Source organism: Caenorhabditis remanei, chromosome III, assembly GCF_010183535.1.
Source record: "Caenorhabditis remanei strain PX506 chromosome III, whole genome shotgun sequence".
Classification (NCBI taxonomy): domain Eukaryota; kingdom Metazoa; phylum Nematoda; class Chromadorea; order Rhabditida; family Rhabditidae; genus Caenorhabditis; species Caenorhabditis remanei.
Window position 1 is genome coordinate 8,678,569 of NC_071330.1, and position 18,633 is coordinate 8,697,201.

Below are 18,633 nucleotides of genomic sequence, written 5' to 3' on the forward strand. Positions count from 1 at the left end.
AACAGTCACATTGAAAGTATGGAGCCCTTGCGAAATTGAGTGGTCTGACCAGATTTCTCCAGTCGTCGGGTCAACACGGAACGCGTGAATAGGACGAGATTCTTGAATTTGTGCTCGTGGACTTTGAATGGATCCTTCTACAATACCAAATCGTAGCAAACCGTTTTGATCTTCTTCATCTTCATCATAAGCCTTCAACCGTCCAATGACACCTTCTGGTAACTCATTTTGCAATGTGTTCACTTGAATTCTCATTGGTTTCATTGTTGGTGCATGACGACTTGCTTGTCTTATATACACAGTCAATGGGCAGTCCGTTGATTTCCCTTTCACATCCTTTGCGATTACAGTCAATAGATATTTATCCTTCTTCCGATGTTCCAGCTTCTTCGCAGTCAATAACTCTAATTTGTCATTAACTTTGAATGCTTTTGCTCCATCTCCTTGTATGTCAACAGTGAACGGTGCTCCATTAGATGGTCCGTCCAAATCAGAAATCAAAAACTTCAAAAGTCGATGTCCGATTGGTTCTCCTTCCTGAACAACAGCTGTCATATTGCAATCATCGAACATCGGCGGATGATCATTCTCGTCCTCAATTTCAATTTCCAGCAGTGTTTCGGATAAGAGAGGAGGCCTTCCACCGTCTTTTGCAATCACTTTCAAATTGTACTTCTTCACTTTTTCGTAATCAATCGATTGATTAATGAGAATATCTCCCTGAGCATTGATTGTGAATGGAATGGTTAAAGTGTGTGTAGACGTGGAATCGGAGTTCCGAACTTCTGCTGTTCCTTCCGAAATCATTTCCAACTCATATGAAACTGCTCCGAAGTGTTCACTATCTGCATCAATTGCTTTCACAGTCAACACTTTTTCTCCAATTTTCGTATTCTCCTTTACTTTTCCGATATATTTGTCCTTCTCGAATTTCGGAGGATTATCGTTCTCATCCATGACTGATATTTCAACTTGAGCTTCACTTTCAAGTGGAGGAATTCCCGAATCTTTAGCGATTACAGTGAGTTTCAGAACTGAAAGAGTCTCGAAATCTAGTGGTTTTGCCAAAGTGAGGACTCCGGTCGTTGGATCCAAGCGGACAAATTGGTTGTGTTTGGAAGACTTCAAGGAATACACGATTGTCTCATTCGTATCTCCTCCAAAGGCTTGAAGACGTGCCAGTTCATATCCAATCGACTCAGATTCCATTACTTTCATCGAGTAGGTTGACTTTTCGAATGTTGGAGCGTTATCGTTTTGATCGATGACAGTGACAATGATTGTGGCTGAAAACAACAATTGATTAGTTTTAAAAATAGATGAAAAACAAATTACCTTGATCTTCGAACTTTCCATCACTGGCAACTACTGTCAAGTTAAATAATCCAACAGATTCAGAATCCAATGTTTTCACTGCAGTAACAACTCCACTCTCCTCGTCGATTCCAAAAATTCCCTTGAATTCATTTAGTAATTGGAATTTGATAATATCGAAATCAGCATCTTCGGCTACAACTCGAGTCAGATATTGGCGTGAATCTTCACTTGTTGGCAAATTCTCTTCAATTGAAACTCTCAACTGTTTCTCAATGATTTTTGGTGGATTATCATTAATGTTTTCAATCAAAACTGTGATTCGTTCTTTGCACAATTCGTCGTTTCCTTGAATCATCGACCGATAAAATTCGAATTCTTGATTCTTCTCGTAATCGACTTGTCCGGAATCCTTTACTTTCACAATTCCATTTCGATAGTTCATCACAAAAACGTTTTCGATTCCATCTCCTATCAATTTGAATGTTGTATTCGGTCCAAGTAGATTTGATTCACCCAGCACAACTGTTCCTTTCTTTGAATTCTCTGGAATAATGACAGTTTTGTTAGCTTCTGGACATTTGACACTCGAGTCTTCGATCGTTTTCAAATGAACATTCACGAGAGAACTTGTTTCGAAAACTCCATCGAAAGCGATAATTTTCAACGAATAATTCTTCTTGTGTTCAACCATTTCGGGACGCTTCAAGAGCAAATTATTCTCCGAATCGATCCAGTAAATTCCCTCTTCATTTCCTTGAGATATGAACAACAAAGATTGATTATTCGGTGACAAATCATTATCTTTGATATCAAAATGAAGAATTGGAGTTGTCGATGGAAGTTGAAGGTCTACATTGAACACATTTCTCTCGAATTGCGGAGGTGAATCATTGACATCACTGACAATTATTGTAAACGGTAGATCTGTATTGAATCCTCCTTCATCAGTTGCTCGTGCAATCAGTTGATATTTGTCAGTTGTCTCTCGATCCAATTGAGAAGAGACAGTCAACCATCCACTGTTCTCATTCATTTCAAAGTGTGGATCCTTCTGAACAAGTGAGAAATGAATTCTTCCACTCGGAGAATCATCTCGATCCATTGCAGAGAATATAGTGACACTCGTTCCGACAGCCGCATCTTCCGAAATCGTGAGTTTCTCGTAGTCACCGTGGAATGCTGGTGCGTTGTCATTTATATCTCCAACGTCTACAGTAACTGTTGTAATTGCATGGACTCCTCCAGCTGCATCTGCCCGTATCGTCATTTTCCACTGTTTCCTTCTTTCTCTATCCAATCCACTTCTCACAATTATCTTTCCAGTTGATCTCTCAACACTGAATGGTAGTTGAGTATCTGGTTCATCTGCTCCTGATACAATTGTGAATCGAACTTCATCAATTTCAGTTTCCATTTGTTGAACTCTTCCAATCACATTTCCAATATCAGCATCTTCTGGCACAAAGAACAAATAATGACTGTTCGAGAATCGTGGCACTTTGACACTTTCACTTGCAATGTTGATTTCTACTGTCGTCGTCGCATGATGAGGTGGATTCGCGGAGTCGGTTGCTTTTATTGTCAAAGAGAGTGTGACTCCTGCTTTGTGTTCTAACTTCTTCGCAACAGTAATCGTTCCTTGTCGTGGATGAACGGAAAAGAATTGAGATTCACTTCCATCTAGTAGAGAGTATTCAATCTGAAAAAAGTAAGTCAAGAGTCTGCAGTAATTTTCAAACGAACCGTATCATTTTCATCTTCATCTGTTGCAGAAACCATCAATACCGTATCCCCTTCTTTTGCAGATTCAGGAATTGAAGTACTGTAGAATGGAAGCACGAAGAATGGAGGTTTGTCGTTTATATCGATAACAGAGAGTGTCAATGTAGAGAATGCACGTCTTCTGGTTGCATCTTCAACGACAAGTGGTATCTGGTATCGCTTGTCATTGTGATAATTTAACACTCTCGAAACATGAATCCGTCCTGTTTTCTTGTCAATTGCTACAGGCCATGAATCTTTGTTTGAAGAGGAATTTGAAGAAGTAGCGGGTCCAAGTGAGTATCGAAGTGGTGGAATTCCTCCTTTCACAGCTACAGTCAACAATGCTGATTTGTTGACAATGCTGGAATTGAAACCGATGAAATAGAGTTAACAACTAAAACTTCCAGAAATCACTATTGATTATTCACTTACGTATTTTCCAACGCATTGGCCACATAATGACTCTGCTCAAATCTCGGCGCTGGTTGCATTGCTCCACTTCTCAAAATCTCAACCATAAGTCGTGCGTATGCAGTGAACATTCCATCAGTAACAGATACATTCAACACTTTTTTCGTCTCTTCATTTATCAAATCTTCTTGTTCTATTTGCCGAGCCAACGAAACTTCACCAGTTTGAGGTGAAATATTAAACAAAGTTTCATCTCCATCGACAATTTTATAGAGAAGTTTCTGATTTGAATCATCCAAAGAACTAGTAGTATCCATATCAGTTGCAGACATGATTGTTATGAATTGTCCACTGATTGCAGAATCAGACACTTGAGCATCCACCTCTGACTTTATGAAAACCGGTATTTCATCGTTCACATCTTCGATCAATACAATCAGTTCGGCTTCAGAAGACACTTGTTTCACAGATGACGTGGCAGTAACTTTCAATTCGTATTTCTGAATATTTTCATAATTCAAAGATTTCGAAATGGTGACGTCTCCGGTTTCAGAATGGATGTCGAAAGTTTTGAAGCCAGAATCATTGCCTCCAGATAGTTTATATTCAACAATGTCATTCTCGATTGGACTTTTCGCTTTGACAGTTAGAATACGTTGACCAATTGATGCAGATTCTGGAGTTGATACAGAATATTTCTCTTCCTCAAAAACTGGAGGCTGCATTGAAGAGAATTGAGACTTCACAATGATTTTCACTTGAACTCTTGCTGTCATTTTTGGACGAGTGACCTCCTTTGCTTCAACTTCGAAAACATATTCGGCTACTTCAAGTGCTTTCAGACTTTTCAAACGAATTTCTCCCGTGACGAAGTCAATTTTGAAATAATTCTTCTCATCAACAATCCGATATCCGATGAGTCCTTTCGATTTGGCTTGTAGTGAACTCTTTGCCATAACTTTCACAAGAACAGTTGTCGTTTTTGTTGATTCTTTTGATATGACAGCCGTGTAGATGCTTTGAGAAAATACTGGTCGTGCTCTATCAACAACTTTGATTTTAACTGGTTCTTCAACACGATGAACGGATGAATTATCTCTTGCAATCAGCTTAAAATTGAACTCCAAATCTTTGTCTTCGATTGGCGGCAACTTTTTCGCGAGAACAACTTTTCCTCCAACTAATTTGAAGAACTCGGGCATATCATCTGATGAAATGACGACTTGATCTCCTTCATCTCTGTCAATAACTTTCGGTTCGAGTATGGCATTTCCAATTTCAGTTGTTCCAATCGACACGTCATAAGGAGTTCCAATGAATGTTGGCAATTCGTCATTGATATTTTGAACATCGATCACTACAATTGTCCTCGCAATCATCGGATTCTTCTCATGGGTTTTCGCTTCAACAACCAAACGAATGACTGGAGAAACTTCTCGATCCACGACAACTCCTGTACTTGAAATGACTCCAGTTCCATGATGAATAAAGAATGATTCATGTGGATTGACAATTGAATAATGTGACAGTTTGTCTCCAACTGTCGCCACTGAGAGAATCACAGTTCCAGGTGTGACTGTTGTATTCTCAACTACAGATGCATGATATTCTTGACGAGTGAACTTGATCTTGGAATTCTCCGAAGCGTGGGAAACTTTCATCACATAGGAAGCAGACTGTTTCCCATCAGTTACAAATATTTCCACGTTGAATGGTTTCTTCTCATCAGACAGAGTCTTTGCGTCTTTGACATAAACATTTCCAGTCTTGCTACATACTGAGAAAGGAGATGACTTCTCTTTGATGAAATACCGAAGTGTTCCAATTGAATCCACATCTTTGGCTGTTTGTCCTCCAACGAATACTCCGGTTGCAGTTGGAAGAAGCATAGCAACATCGATAGATGGAGATGGGAACAAGGGGGATTCATCGTTCTCATCAATCACTGAAACAATCACAAGAGATGGCATCAGAGATCGACGTAGTGGTTGACCCATATCACTGAAATATGAATAGTTAAAAAATAATTTTTTGTTGAAAACTTACAAAGCTTGAACATAGAATGAAAACTCTTTGACCTGCTCGAAATCAAATGACTTTTTGGTTCGAATTGCTCCAGAGTACTGATCAATCGTAAACATTTCTTCATCTTTAGCAGACAACATTCGGTATCCAACAAGTCCATTTGATCCAGAATCTTCATCAATTGCGGAAACAACCAAAGGAAGTTGACGAGCAGAAAGAACTGAACTACCCGGTTCCATATTTTCTCGAATTGTTCCACGATAGATTTGTTCTCGGAATACTGGTGAATGTTGATTCGTTCGGATGATCTTCGCAACTATCTTTGCAGTATCTTGTTGTCCTTCACTGTTTTCAACAAATGCTGTACACTCAATACTCTTCAAATTGTTATTTTTAGTGAGCCAAATGGCCAGATGGACAGCTCCAGAAAGTGTGTGAACTTCGAAAAACGAGCAATTCGGTTCCAACTTGTAGCTGACAGATCCGTGATGAAGTACACTGAGAACAAGAATTGGAGTACCAGGACGCGTTGAATCATGAAGTGTCGTTTGATACACTTTTCTGTCGAATTTTGCATTTTCTGGTGCCATATTGGAACTTTGAATATGGAGATTCATTTCATCTTTCAAAGAATTCGCAGCTGAATCGCTCGCTCGAATACGAAGAATTGAAAGAACGTGTTGCAACTCTGGATCAAGAGGACGTGCTAACCGAACTTCTCCACTTTGAGAATCAATTTTAAAAAGAGATTCTTCGTTTCCACTGACAATTGAATATGAAATGATTCCATTGTTTCCTTGATCTTTGTCGAAAGCAGTTACTGTAGCAAGCACATCATCAACAGAATCACTGAAAATAGTAAGATTATTATACGAAAAAATGACACAAAAACCAACTTCTCGTCAACGAATGCCCAAGCAGTGTGATCAACGAAGTACGGGGAGTTGTCATTTTCATCATTGATATTCACTGCGAAATTGGCGAAACTCTTCATATTTGCTTGTTGAACTTGAACAACTGCTCGAATTCTTCGTGCCGCTTCGTAATCCAATGGCTCCATCACAATAACATTTCCACTGCTCGGCTCAACACGAATCTTATCTTCCATTGATATATCATCTACACTGAATAAATTATAAACTAGAGGCTTCGTTCCAAGTGTTTCTCCAGATGCCTTCAGTGTATATATCTGTGTTCCAACAGCAACTCTTTCAGATACTTCTGTTTGATAATGAGAAGCTGAGAACTTTGGTCTTTGAGAAATCTGTCGAGATACTTGAATGATAACAGTCGTATGATCCCAATCTTGTCCATCAGTTACACTTATATTCAATCGAAGCTCTCCTCGTTTCAACAATTCAACTTTCTTGGCCAATAGAAGTTGTCCAGTGTCTTGTCGAACATCGAATACAGAATCAGAGTCTCCAGAAGATATACTCCACCACAAATCATCTCCATCTGCATCCGATGCTTCCAGCTTTCCAACAGTTAGTCCAACTTGATCTGCATCTGATATCGGAATCACATAATCTGATTTTTTTCCAGCAATGACCGGTGGAGAATTCTTCGTTTTCTTCGCTTTTTGACCTGCACCATTTGCTGTTAAAACGACGCGAGTGGCAGCGAATTGTTGCGATGGAGTGCCGTGATCAGTTGCTTGAACTGTCAATGCATAGCTTTCATCTCCGTGAATTGCTTCTGATGTTATTATATTCCCATTTTCATCAATCGAGAAACGTGGATCTCCCTCTGTGATGTTATAGGACAATCGAGCATTCTCTCCTTCGTCAGAGTCCACAGCGAATATTCTGAAATTTTGTTTTTTTTTTTCAATGAAAACGGAAATGTAAAATCAAGAAGTTGATCATCTACTCACCGACAAAGTTTTCCAACAAATTTCGATCGAACATTGTAATGATGAATGGCTTGAGTAAATGTAGGAGCATTGTCATTTTCATCCAAAACGTTTACAATAACAATCACATTTGAACACAATTGTGGTTCTCCACCATCACAAATTGACACCCAAAGTTCATGTTCTGATTGTTTTTCTCTGTCTAGTCGTCTTATTCCAGAAGTTGTAATATATCCAGATGTCAAATCAATTCGGAAAAATGATTGAGGATCTCCTCGTTCGATTTTGAATGTGAGTGGAGCAGCTGCATCATTATCCACGTCATCTGCATCAGTTGCTTCCACTTTGACGATCACAACATTTGCTGGAGAGTTTTCAGCAACACTTGCAATGTACATTGGCATTTTGGCAACAGGACGATGATCATTTCTATCGAGAATTCTGATGAAGACGTGAAGAACTGCTTTTCGTCTTGAATCTTTGAGCAAGTCAGTTTTTGAGTCTCGTGCTTCTACAGTAATCCAGTATGCTGATTTGGACTCTCGATCCAAAATACGAGTGGTACGAACAGTTCCTTTTCGGTCAATTGAGAAATATGACCATCCGTCTCCTCCGATGATACGATACTCCAAATTCTCTGCTTTCACTTTCTGTTCATCGCCCATCTCTCTTGCTTCAATCATAATAACTTCTGTTCCAATCTCTGAGTTCTCATAAACACTTGCTTCTTTTGCCACGTCATCAAACTCAATTGCCAGATGATTGTATGCCACATCGACAAGTTCCACGTATAGATGACAGGTAGTGGATAGCATTGGATCTCCATGATCTGCAACTTCAATCGACAAATTGAAATTTGGAGTTTTCTGATAATCAAGAGGAGATTCAGGAGCATGAATGAACAAACATCCCGAGTGATGATCGATACGAAATGGTACTTTCTCTGAATTCAGCGAAAATTTCAGTTTTGAGTTCTGTCCAATATCCTCGTCAAATGCAGCAAGACAAGAAACAAAGGCGCCATGTGGTAAATCTTCTGGGATTCGAGCTATCGAACGTTGAGATACACATCTTGGTGCATTATCATTTATGTCATCAACTGTTAGAGTGAGATTCGTAACTGAAACTCTAGCCGGGAATCCTCCATCTGAAGCAATGATTGCAAAATTATGAACATCTTGATCCTCCCGATCCAGAGATTTCAATAGTTTGATGATTCCAGTCTTCGAATCGATCGATATAAACGAAGATTCTGCTCCATTATTTCCAAGTGAGAACTTGATTTTTCCGTTGTTTCCTCCGTCAAAATCATTCGCAGTCACTTTGAAAATATCCTTTCCAGGTTTCTCGTTTTCACTGATCGTCACGTAGTATGATGGCTGAAAAAAGTTTGAATTTTTCTCTCGTTTCTTTCCCCCAACAAATTCGTTTTTGGTATCTCAAGAAGCCTCTCTACACTATACAACAACAAACAACAAAACCATGAACTTCATTTCTCATTTCCATCTTTTGGGAGGACTCTGCTTCCTCTTTTTCTTCAAGAACTCCCTTGTGTGCAACTAATTGGAATTCGGGGAAGACGTAGAAAGTTTTATATGAATTGAGTTGGAATGTCTTCTGATGAATGTCTAATTTCCCCCTTTTTTAGTTCTTCTTCTCCTCATTTTTATGATGTTGACCCCCTGTACGACACAGCTTTCTGTCAGTAAGAGGATAAGTGCGTGTATGCTGTTTGTGGTCCCTCTCTTCTTTTACATTAGTATCCTTCCTATTCCACTTATGAAGATGACGATGACCATAGGCTCCCGAAACATTCTCTAAGAGGGTGATGCATGTATCCATTAGTGAATGGAAATAGCGCAAGAACATTGTATTCATCTCAAAACAGAGAGGAGAGGAAAGCAGTGCAAAATGAGAAAAAGGAAGCATATCCAATGTACAGGAATCAAATTTCATACGCGGAGAACATTCTCACCAAGTTTCATATTCGAAATGGAATATGTGCTCTTGATGAAATACTCTCTAACTACACTATTTCTAGATTAGAAATACTGCACGGTTACATTTTAAAAAAAGTTCTGCCCTTCGTGGAACTAAAAATGGCTGCTTTCCCTGGACTATCTCTGCTCGAAAACTTTCTCACAGAACCAGTACAAACCCATCAATTACATACTTAACAAGCTAATCTCATTCTCTAATCCTTCTTCTTCTTCTTGTAGAATGGATCCTTTTATCCAGCATACACAACACACCCAAACTAAGCCCCCCTTGCGTTCGGTGTCAATTAATTAAAGGATCATTACTCAGACGGGGGGTTTTCTTCCAAAATATTTTGTGCATTCACTAACCTCATCGAATTGTGGAGAGTGGTTGTTGACGTCTTTGATACGAAGTTTCATGGTTTTCGTTGTTGATTTTACAGGATTTCCAGCGTCGATTGCACTCACTTTTACCTGGGAAAAATGTCATTCAGGTGGCTGAATTAAAGTGTTATAGTGTTACCTGAATCTCTACAATCTCCTTCTTTTCTTTCATAAGAAGTGTCAGATCAGAAGCTACAGTAATCTCTCCACTTTGCTCATCAACAGACAGAATTTCGAGATAACTTTCAGGAACTTCATGAATAACATATCGAATGAGACCATTGTATCCAGAATCTTCATCACTTGCTTGCAGTTTTGCAACAATCTGGAAATAAAATAATCTATTTCCAATCTTCTCATAGTTCTATCGTATTTTCCCATGATTTTAGTTATAAATTCTTCAAAATGTTGCCCTTTTAATCCCTTTTCCATCTTCTTCTTTTATGATGTTTCCCTCTTTTCGCACATTGCAAATCAGTCAAAACTCTTTCCGTTTTGTGTGCAGCTGCGAGACAAATCATAGGCCATCTGTCATCTGTTTGACACCCTCACCACCCACAATAACGGTCCGTTGGGACGAAAAAGAGTTTGAAATATATGTCAAATGAGGTGACAATTATCGTGTTGATGCTTATCAGATTGAAACGACGAAATCCTCATTTTAATGACTTGATTTAACAAAAGAAAGGAAGCAACGAACCGTTCCAAGTGGAGCATCTTCCGTCACTTCAACAACTTCTGGGAATGAAGAAAAGATCGGAGAGTGCTTGTTTTCACTTTCTTGAATGATTATCGGCTTTGGTTTTGGAGGAATCTGGAAAAGGGAAGAAAGTTGAGTAATAAAACGCGTTAATTGCTTTCGAATACCTTTGTCCCATTTTTATAGAACATCAAATTCAATGCAGACATTCTTGATAATGGAAGTCCTAAATCAACAGCCCATACAGTCGCAATCCAGTTATTTCCCTTTTTTGGAAATTCAATTAGTTTGATCTCTCCAGTATTTGCATTGATTTCCAATGGAAGTTCACTATTTATTTTATAGACAACTCGCCCATTATCTCCTTCATCTTGATCAGTTACATCAACTTTCAGAAGAACTTCTCCAACTTTTCCAATCGGAATCGGTACTTGTCTCATCCATTTCGCTGACCACACTGGTGAATGGTCATTTGAATCCAAAACTTCGATTGATACATCTGTCTCATCAGTTTTTCCTTCTATTCCGTTTAGAGTTGCAGCCACTTTGAAGTTGTAAACTCTCTCAGTGAGGACTAATTTCGAAGAAACTCTCAGAATTCCAGTTTTTGATCCGATCGAGAATGGGAGTGTGGTATTGAAAGAAGGATTTGAATTAAAAATTGAAAAACGAATCAACGAAATATCATCTGGATTCTCAACAATGACATTGAATCTACTCAAAACTCTTCCGATTGGAGCCATTTCATCTGTTCGAATAGTCAATTTTTCTTTGGAATTGAACTCAATCGAATGTTCGGAGAGATGCTCAATTTGAATGGTGATGGTCTCATTCACAGGAATCACTGGTTTTTTGCTGATTGAAAATCCACTTTTTCGTACATAATCCTCCCCGACAGTAAGCGTTACATTCGTGTTTTTTGGCACTTTTGTTCCGTTCTTCTGAAAAAACAACATATTGAAATTGTTCTTGAGTATCTCGTATACTACTCAAGTTCTCCCTAATAGAAATTCGAAATGAAAAAGATAAAATCTCACCGCATACAACATCCATCGTACTTCTTGTATTACCAAATTCGTTTTCTCTTCCATTTCAATCTCAAACAAATGCTCTTTTTCATTTCCTTTCAACCCGACTAATGCATCTTTTGGTGCATCTTTCAATGTGATGATTGCAGCCAATTGACGAGTTTTCAGTTCATTTGGACTGATTTTTCTTCGATCAACAGTGATTTTCGTTTGTTTTAGTTTTGTTTCGCGAACCGTTATCTAGAAAAAAACGAAATATGAAATGAATATCGGGAAGAGAGGAACTCACCAAAACATCAGCCGTCCAAGATGGTTGTACTTCATTTTCATCAAAATAATATAGTCGAGATGCTCGATCTTCTGATTTCACTTTCAGAGAATATTTTCCAGGTTTGACGTGGCGTAGAGTTCGAATCCATCCAGTAACGGGCTCAACAATAAAATCATGTGATCGATTGACCAAAGAGAAATAAATTGCAGAATTTATTCCGATATCAGCATCTGATGCTTCCACTCGGAGTACTGTAGAGAATGGCTCAGTCTGTAAAACATGTTTATTGAGAACTGAAAGGAAAATCCACTCACATCATCATCAATTTCTGCTTCATATCCTTGTTCATCGATTAGAAACACTGGACTCGCATCATTTCTATCGATAACTCGTAAATGAATCCTGGCTGTTGTTTCAAGATTTGAGAGATCTCGACGTTTACACGTGGCTTTGACTAGAATATCATAGAAGTCCTAAAAAAAATTAAAAAATGAAGAGAATACTGTAACTCGATGAAAACTTACTTTTAGCTCTCTGTTCAATGGATTATCGCCTTTATACCGTATTCGTAGAAATACAAAATCTCCAACTTGACGAGAATGTGCTTTGAATAGTGATGACTTTTCACCCTGAAGTTTTTTTGAATTTCAAGTAATATAAGTAAATCTTACCACAATTTCGGCAACTCGGAATTTACAATTAGCATCTTTTTCGGGCAAAGGAACTCCAATTTTCGTAGAATTCTCGGAGCGTGCATATTTCGATCCAATTGAATTCTCTTCGACGGATAAATTATAGAGAGGAGCAGTGAATTCGAATATTTGTTCGGTTGAAGATGAAGACGTGGTGACAAGATTCACAGATTTACAGAAAATCAGAAGGAATAGATAGAAGACTCTGTGTTTCTTCATTATCTTCTTTTATTTTGCTATTTATTAATGCAAAAATTGATATTATTTTTCGTTCGATATCCTTCTTTCTTGCATTTGGCAATTTTTGGTTTTCTGAAATCACAAATAGTGATGTTTAATTTATATCGAGAAGGAAGGAAATCAAAGAAAGAAGCAAGAATGACAAAGAATTGAAATTGGAAAGCGACAGCGATAAAGTTTCGAGAATCGTTATAATTTCCATCATCAAACAGAAGTGAAAATTCAAAAAGAACATCTGGTTTGGACCATCATGCCGATTCATTCGAAAGCACAAGAAAAAAGGGTGTTTAGGATGAATCTACGTAGAAAAAGAGGAGAATGGGTGTGGGTGAAAGAACACTTTGGAACAAATAATGATGGCCGTCGACGTAGAAAAGAGAAGAAGAAGGGAAAAGAAGAAGAAGAAGATGGAAGAAGACAGATGGCACACCAGGCTAATAAAAAGCATATGCCTTAATAGGAGACGATGAGGATACGGAAAATCAGTAATTACCGTAATCATGGTTTATTCATTATTGTTACTAGAGTGTTCCTGTTTTTAGTTGCCAAAAAACCTGGCTGTTTTTTCACAGAGAACTCAGAACATTTGTAATTAATGAAATGGCATATAGAGAAGTTTGAATGAGCTTCCAATCGTTTGTTTTCTTTCGAAAAGCTTCTCATATCGCTGAACAAATAAAAATGTGTATATGCATATGTCATAGAGCATCTCCGGATTATACATGAATACACAGTGGCAAAAAATATATTGAATTGAAATAGGTCATAAAATTCAATAGAACTTTTATTTTTAAAGTTACAATATGTTTCTCAATTTCTGATTACTTAGATGACACATATTCGAGTGGTCATTCTTTACAACAAAATCGTATTCCTGAGTAAATTTTGCGAACTTTCAAAAAAAAAAAAAACGGAAGAAAAAGGTATTCTCGACTTTCGTGGGAAGGATCACCGGAACTCAAATTCATGAAGAGAGTGAGCGAAAAAGACGCATCAGTCATGAAACCAAATTAGAATTTATGGATGGAGTCAAGTTCACTAGAGTTTGAAAAAGGGGACAACTTGGTTTTGAGACCCCATTCGAACTTGATATCAGTTTTGCTAAAGTTTGCCAAAAAAGGTTTTTTCTTGTGATCACAAGTGATCAATCGACACTTGATCGATAGATTTATAACATTTATAAAAATAATATTTATTGATCAGATTTCTGAATACTTCACTCAAAGCACCGACATTGCGGCTGCTCCCTCAAATGCAAATACAGAGAGAGAGGCAAACTGACCTCGTTTCCTCTCAAGCCTTCTCTCTTTTTTCGGTATTAGACTATGGGAGAGTGACTGTATGGGAAGGAGAAAAAAGAGCCCATTGGGTGAAAGAGAAACAAAATGAAAAGTTGAGTAAAGGGAAGGAGGGAGTATTACATTACACTTCTATTTTTTTTTGTGAATTCTTTCCTCTTACATTCCATCCGTTCTTTCTATTTCTCAGCCAGAGATAGTTAACGATGCATTCATAATAGGTTCTTCCAAGGTGAGATAGGAGGACATAGATTGAGAAAAGAAGGGATTCCGAAATGAAGAGAAAAATGACAAAAAGTGAGGAAAGAAGAAGACGAAAAGGTCGGAATGAATGGCATTGACTATCTATGATGGTGGTAATGGTACTGTTGAGGAATCGAGAAAAAAAAGAATAAAAAGAAATATTTGGATGAAGAGACCTTCAAACAAAGATGAAAACCTATTGTTTCAATTCGAAGAGAGATTCGAAAAAGATTTACGATCTGGGTAGAAATAGTTTCTTTTCTTATTGAACTTCAGAGATCTACACTCAGTTTCATAATTCCTAAGTTCCTTCAGATATATTGATTTATTCTGAATATCACGGGATTTTAGTTTCATAAATAGAATGGATAGGGAAAGAAGAAGAAGAAGGTGAAGATTGAAAGGGTTGAAATGTCAAAATGAATCATATCAGAGACAGTTAGAATGAGTGATATGCATTCAGGAGAGGATATTAATGAACAAAGAAAAGGTTAACGAGCATGGGAAAATATTATTTATGATTTGATTAACATTTCGTTTTCCTTTGAAGATTTTAAATTGATTATGATCTACATAAAAGCGGAATATTCGAAAATACGTATGAAAAGTAGAAAACTCTTTCAAAAACTAGAGGTTTTTTGTAAAAAAAAAATCGTCTTTAGAAAGTGAAAATTGTTATTCAAAAATAGAAATGAAGAAAAAGGTTTTTTCCAAATAAAAACGGAGATCAAAACTGTTCAGAAATTAGAAGACAAACTTGTCTAAGAAATTTGATCTACTTTCAGAATTTTTTTTAAATATTGCAAATCTAGAAATATTTCTTCAGCTACATCAAATTTAAAGATGAGTATTTGAGTTTCACTGCTATAATCTCAAAGAATTGGACGACTTTCCCGTTATCTGAACATAGGAATATCTGCTTAATGTAGGGAGAGACATTATCTCAGATTTTCACTTAATAAAATATTATATGAATCGTCATCTAACGTTTTCTTCTCTCTCAATGAGTTCAACCATATGAGGTCAACCATGGAGCAGCAGAGATTTATATTGACACAATTAAATTAGTTTTCTAAAAACAATGAAGTGCCCTTAACCCTTTTTTTCCACTACGACTGTCACCAAAAACAGGTGCCTGAACTCAACTATACAACAATTCCAACTTATTTCGAGTCTCTCATATGAGCCATCTCAAACAGATGTGCCCATCCTTTTCAATAACGTTACGAACACATTGGTCAGTTGAGGGAAGGTGCAGTCCGATAGCAAAAACAGCGTCCCCTCCATCCTACAGATGCATAAACACGACGGGCAGGTGTCAAACAAAAAGGTTTTGAAGTGGTTGACGGGGGGCTGCAGGTAGAATTGAATTGGGCTTGTTGGGTGGGTGGAATAGAAAACGACCAGTTTGTACTAGCGCCTATAGGTGATGTGATCAGGATGATTCAAGTTATGTTGGATCGACAACAAACTGAATTAAATTGTAAATAGAGTTTTTGCTTCAGTCAGATTACGGACAAAAAGAACTGAATACTAATGTGTTAAGTTTACGGAAAAAGATAAACAACGTTTGTGTGTGTCATTCAATTGAAGCTGTCAACAAGAGATTCACTTATTTCTGAAAGTTAAATTACTCTATTACTTGTAAAAGAATAAGAATTGGTCGAACGGGAAATAAGATAATCTCAAAAATAAAGAAATATATTTTTTAGAAGGAGTACGGTACAATGGATCCCAATCTTTCAAATTTTACAACGGGAACTTTTTGGGTTGCTCTAACAATTTTGAGATGATTCATATAATGGAAAATGTAACAATGAAAAAAAAAAACGAAGATGAAAAGCATTTAGACCTCTTTTTCAATTTGTCTGTCGATTTTTCGAATAAAAACTGTATTTTTTCAAGAAAACTTAAACAAACGGAAATCAATCAATAAATTCAAAAGGTCCGTCACCATGGTACATTCGGTTGAGAGTATGGTGAAAGGTGAACAAAGAGAACGAGATACGCAGAGAGAGAGAACCCTCCGCAATAATGCAATTACGTCATTGGTGACCTTACGGAGGTGTAGGGAAGAAGAAAAGAAGAAGAAGAGGGATGGTGTTCGGGATGAATAAAAAGAACAGCAGGCACACCGTTTGACTAATTAATTATGATCAAACGAAAATGAATACGATAAGATGTTGAGAAGAAGAAGAGAGGAGAAGAAGAGAGCAAAGTATCGTATGCTTTTTGAATGAAATATCAGAAGTTCTGGCCTCTTTTCAGCTAATAAAACATGATTTACAATCATCGTTCTGACAGTAAGTTTCCGGAATGTCTAGGCTCTTCTTAAAGAAAATAGTTTACAAAAGTGATTTGGGATCAGAAAGAGGTGTTGCATAATACAGATGCAAGAATTCGACTATGAATTATTCTTCCATGTTATACATGTAAATATGAAGTTGTTCACTTGAAAAACCCTCAAGATTTAGCTGAAATTAGTAGTTTTCGTGGAATTCGTAAGAAGAAACTTGAATAAATTACAGAAGAACATACGATTTTCTCGTGAAATCTTTGAGGTTCACTATTATTCAAACATCTTTTTGAATGTACATTTCTAAACAGTTTTCGTACCAAAACTAATATATAAAAGTACACGAAACCTTGAAATTAGTGAACTCATACGCTCCACCAACTTTAAGAAGAAATGAGAAGAAAAAAGAAGAAGAAGAAGGCGTAGTAGAAGAATGTGAATGAATGGGTGAAGAGATGAAGGCGGCTGGCGGTGCGGGAAGGCCTTCCAAAACGAGAAGAGCTCTGACCGCCATGTGCTCTTTTTCTCTGGTTTCTTCATGCGCTCTAGACCCGATAGACAACATGTAGCCGACTGACCACTCGCTCTCTCTCATTCTTTTGGTAGAAGAAGGGACCGCCCGTCTCATTGCATACGGGAGGACAAAAAGAAGGTCCCGGAATGAGAAAAGAGACCTAAATTACGTTGTTGTACTCATTTGCTAAGTAACCGTCGAGAATTATATTAGAAACATTCAGAATTGAATTCAAAAAGAGAAATAAAATGTTTCCGAAAACGGGGAAAAAGTAACCAGATTGAGGAATCAAACTAGATATGACTCTCAGAAGTCATTTTTGGAACATCGTAAACTTGACATAAGATTGCAAAGCATTCGCCCATGCGTCTAATTTTTTTAAGTTACAAAATCAGGACAAGTGAACTCAACTTTGACGTTCCTCCAGCTTTTTCTTTTCCCAAAGATGTCGGTGAATCGTTCGGGGTTTTGACAATGTTTAAAAAATTCGTTCTGTATTTTAACAATGTCGGCCAAGAGGATTATAGTTTGCTAGTGTTTCGATGTGTTGCATTTTAAAATAAGTGTGAACTGTCGGAATCACTTTCACGGAGCAAAGAGAGAAAAAGCCTTCACGGGGAAGACATAAACTATCTCAAGTGAAACATCTTTGTTTTCATAACGAAACTAAAGTTTGGATAGGCTGGACACGTGATGAGAATAACCGACAATCGATGGACAATTCTGCTACAAGAATGGATCCCCAGAAACGAAAAGAGACCAATCGGAAGACTATCAATGCGATGAGCTGATTCACTGACAAAGGAAATATCAGTGCGACAAGGAAGTCAACTGATCGAAATTAGAGCATTATCGCCATGAATCTGAAAAAAGGATAGCTGTGATCCACGCCAAATGGGCGAAGAACGGATAGACTAACAAAGTAAGTCACCTGATATCAAAGTCTTCATTGGGCCTACCAAATACAATATTACATCCTATGGTATCTAGATCAGATTAAGCGCAGACAAGTAAACATGAAGGAAAGCGAAATTTGGAAGAATTGAGTTGTACAACTCAAGTTAACTCACCGTTTCTTCCTGATCTATCGCCTCAATTATTCAGTAATTCGATCGATCTAGGGTTAGTAATCCTACCGTAATCTGTACGATAACTAATTCGGTTTTGTAGAGATATTGAGAATACTGCTATGTCAGTCACATTTATAAGAAAAGTTAATGAAAAATCACTAATTTCTATTTAATTTCTCAATACTAAGAATCTGGCGATGCTGAATTCACCAAAAACTATGATTTTTTCCGTGGATTTGGGATGATCTGTAATCTGAAATGGGATCGAAATCCCTATGCTTGGTTCAAAATTTGAGAGTTGGATTGCAACAAAAATTGTTTCCGAACAATAAAAAAGCGACAAGAATATGTGAAATTCATGCTCGATTAAACATCTGCATTCTAGGAAATACTCTTTTTTGAACTGAAATAGGACCTTCGTTTGGATATTATTCTTCTCTTGAAGAATATCATTGGTGCCGTCGGTTTAAAGTGTACGATTCCTCTATTTCTAATCTCTTGACCCCCTAAAAGATTAGTGCGTAACTACTTCGTCAATGAAGGAAC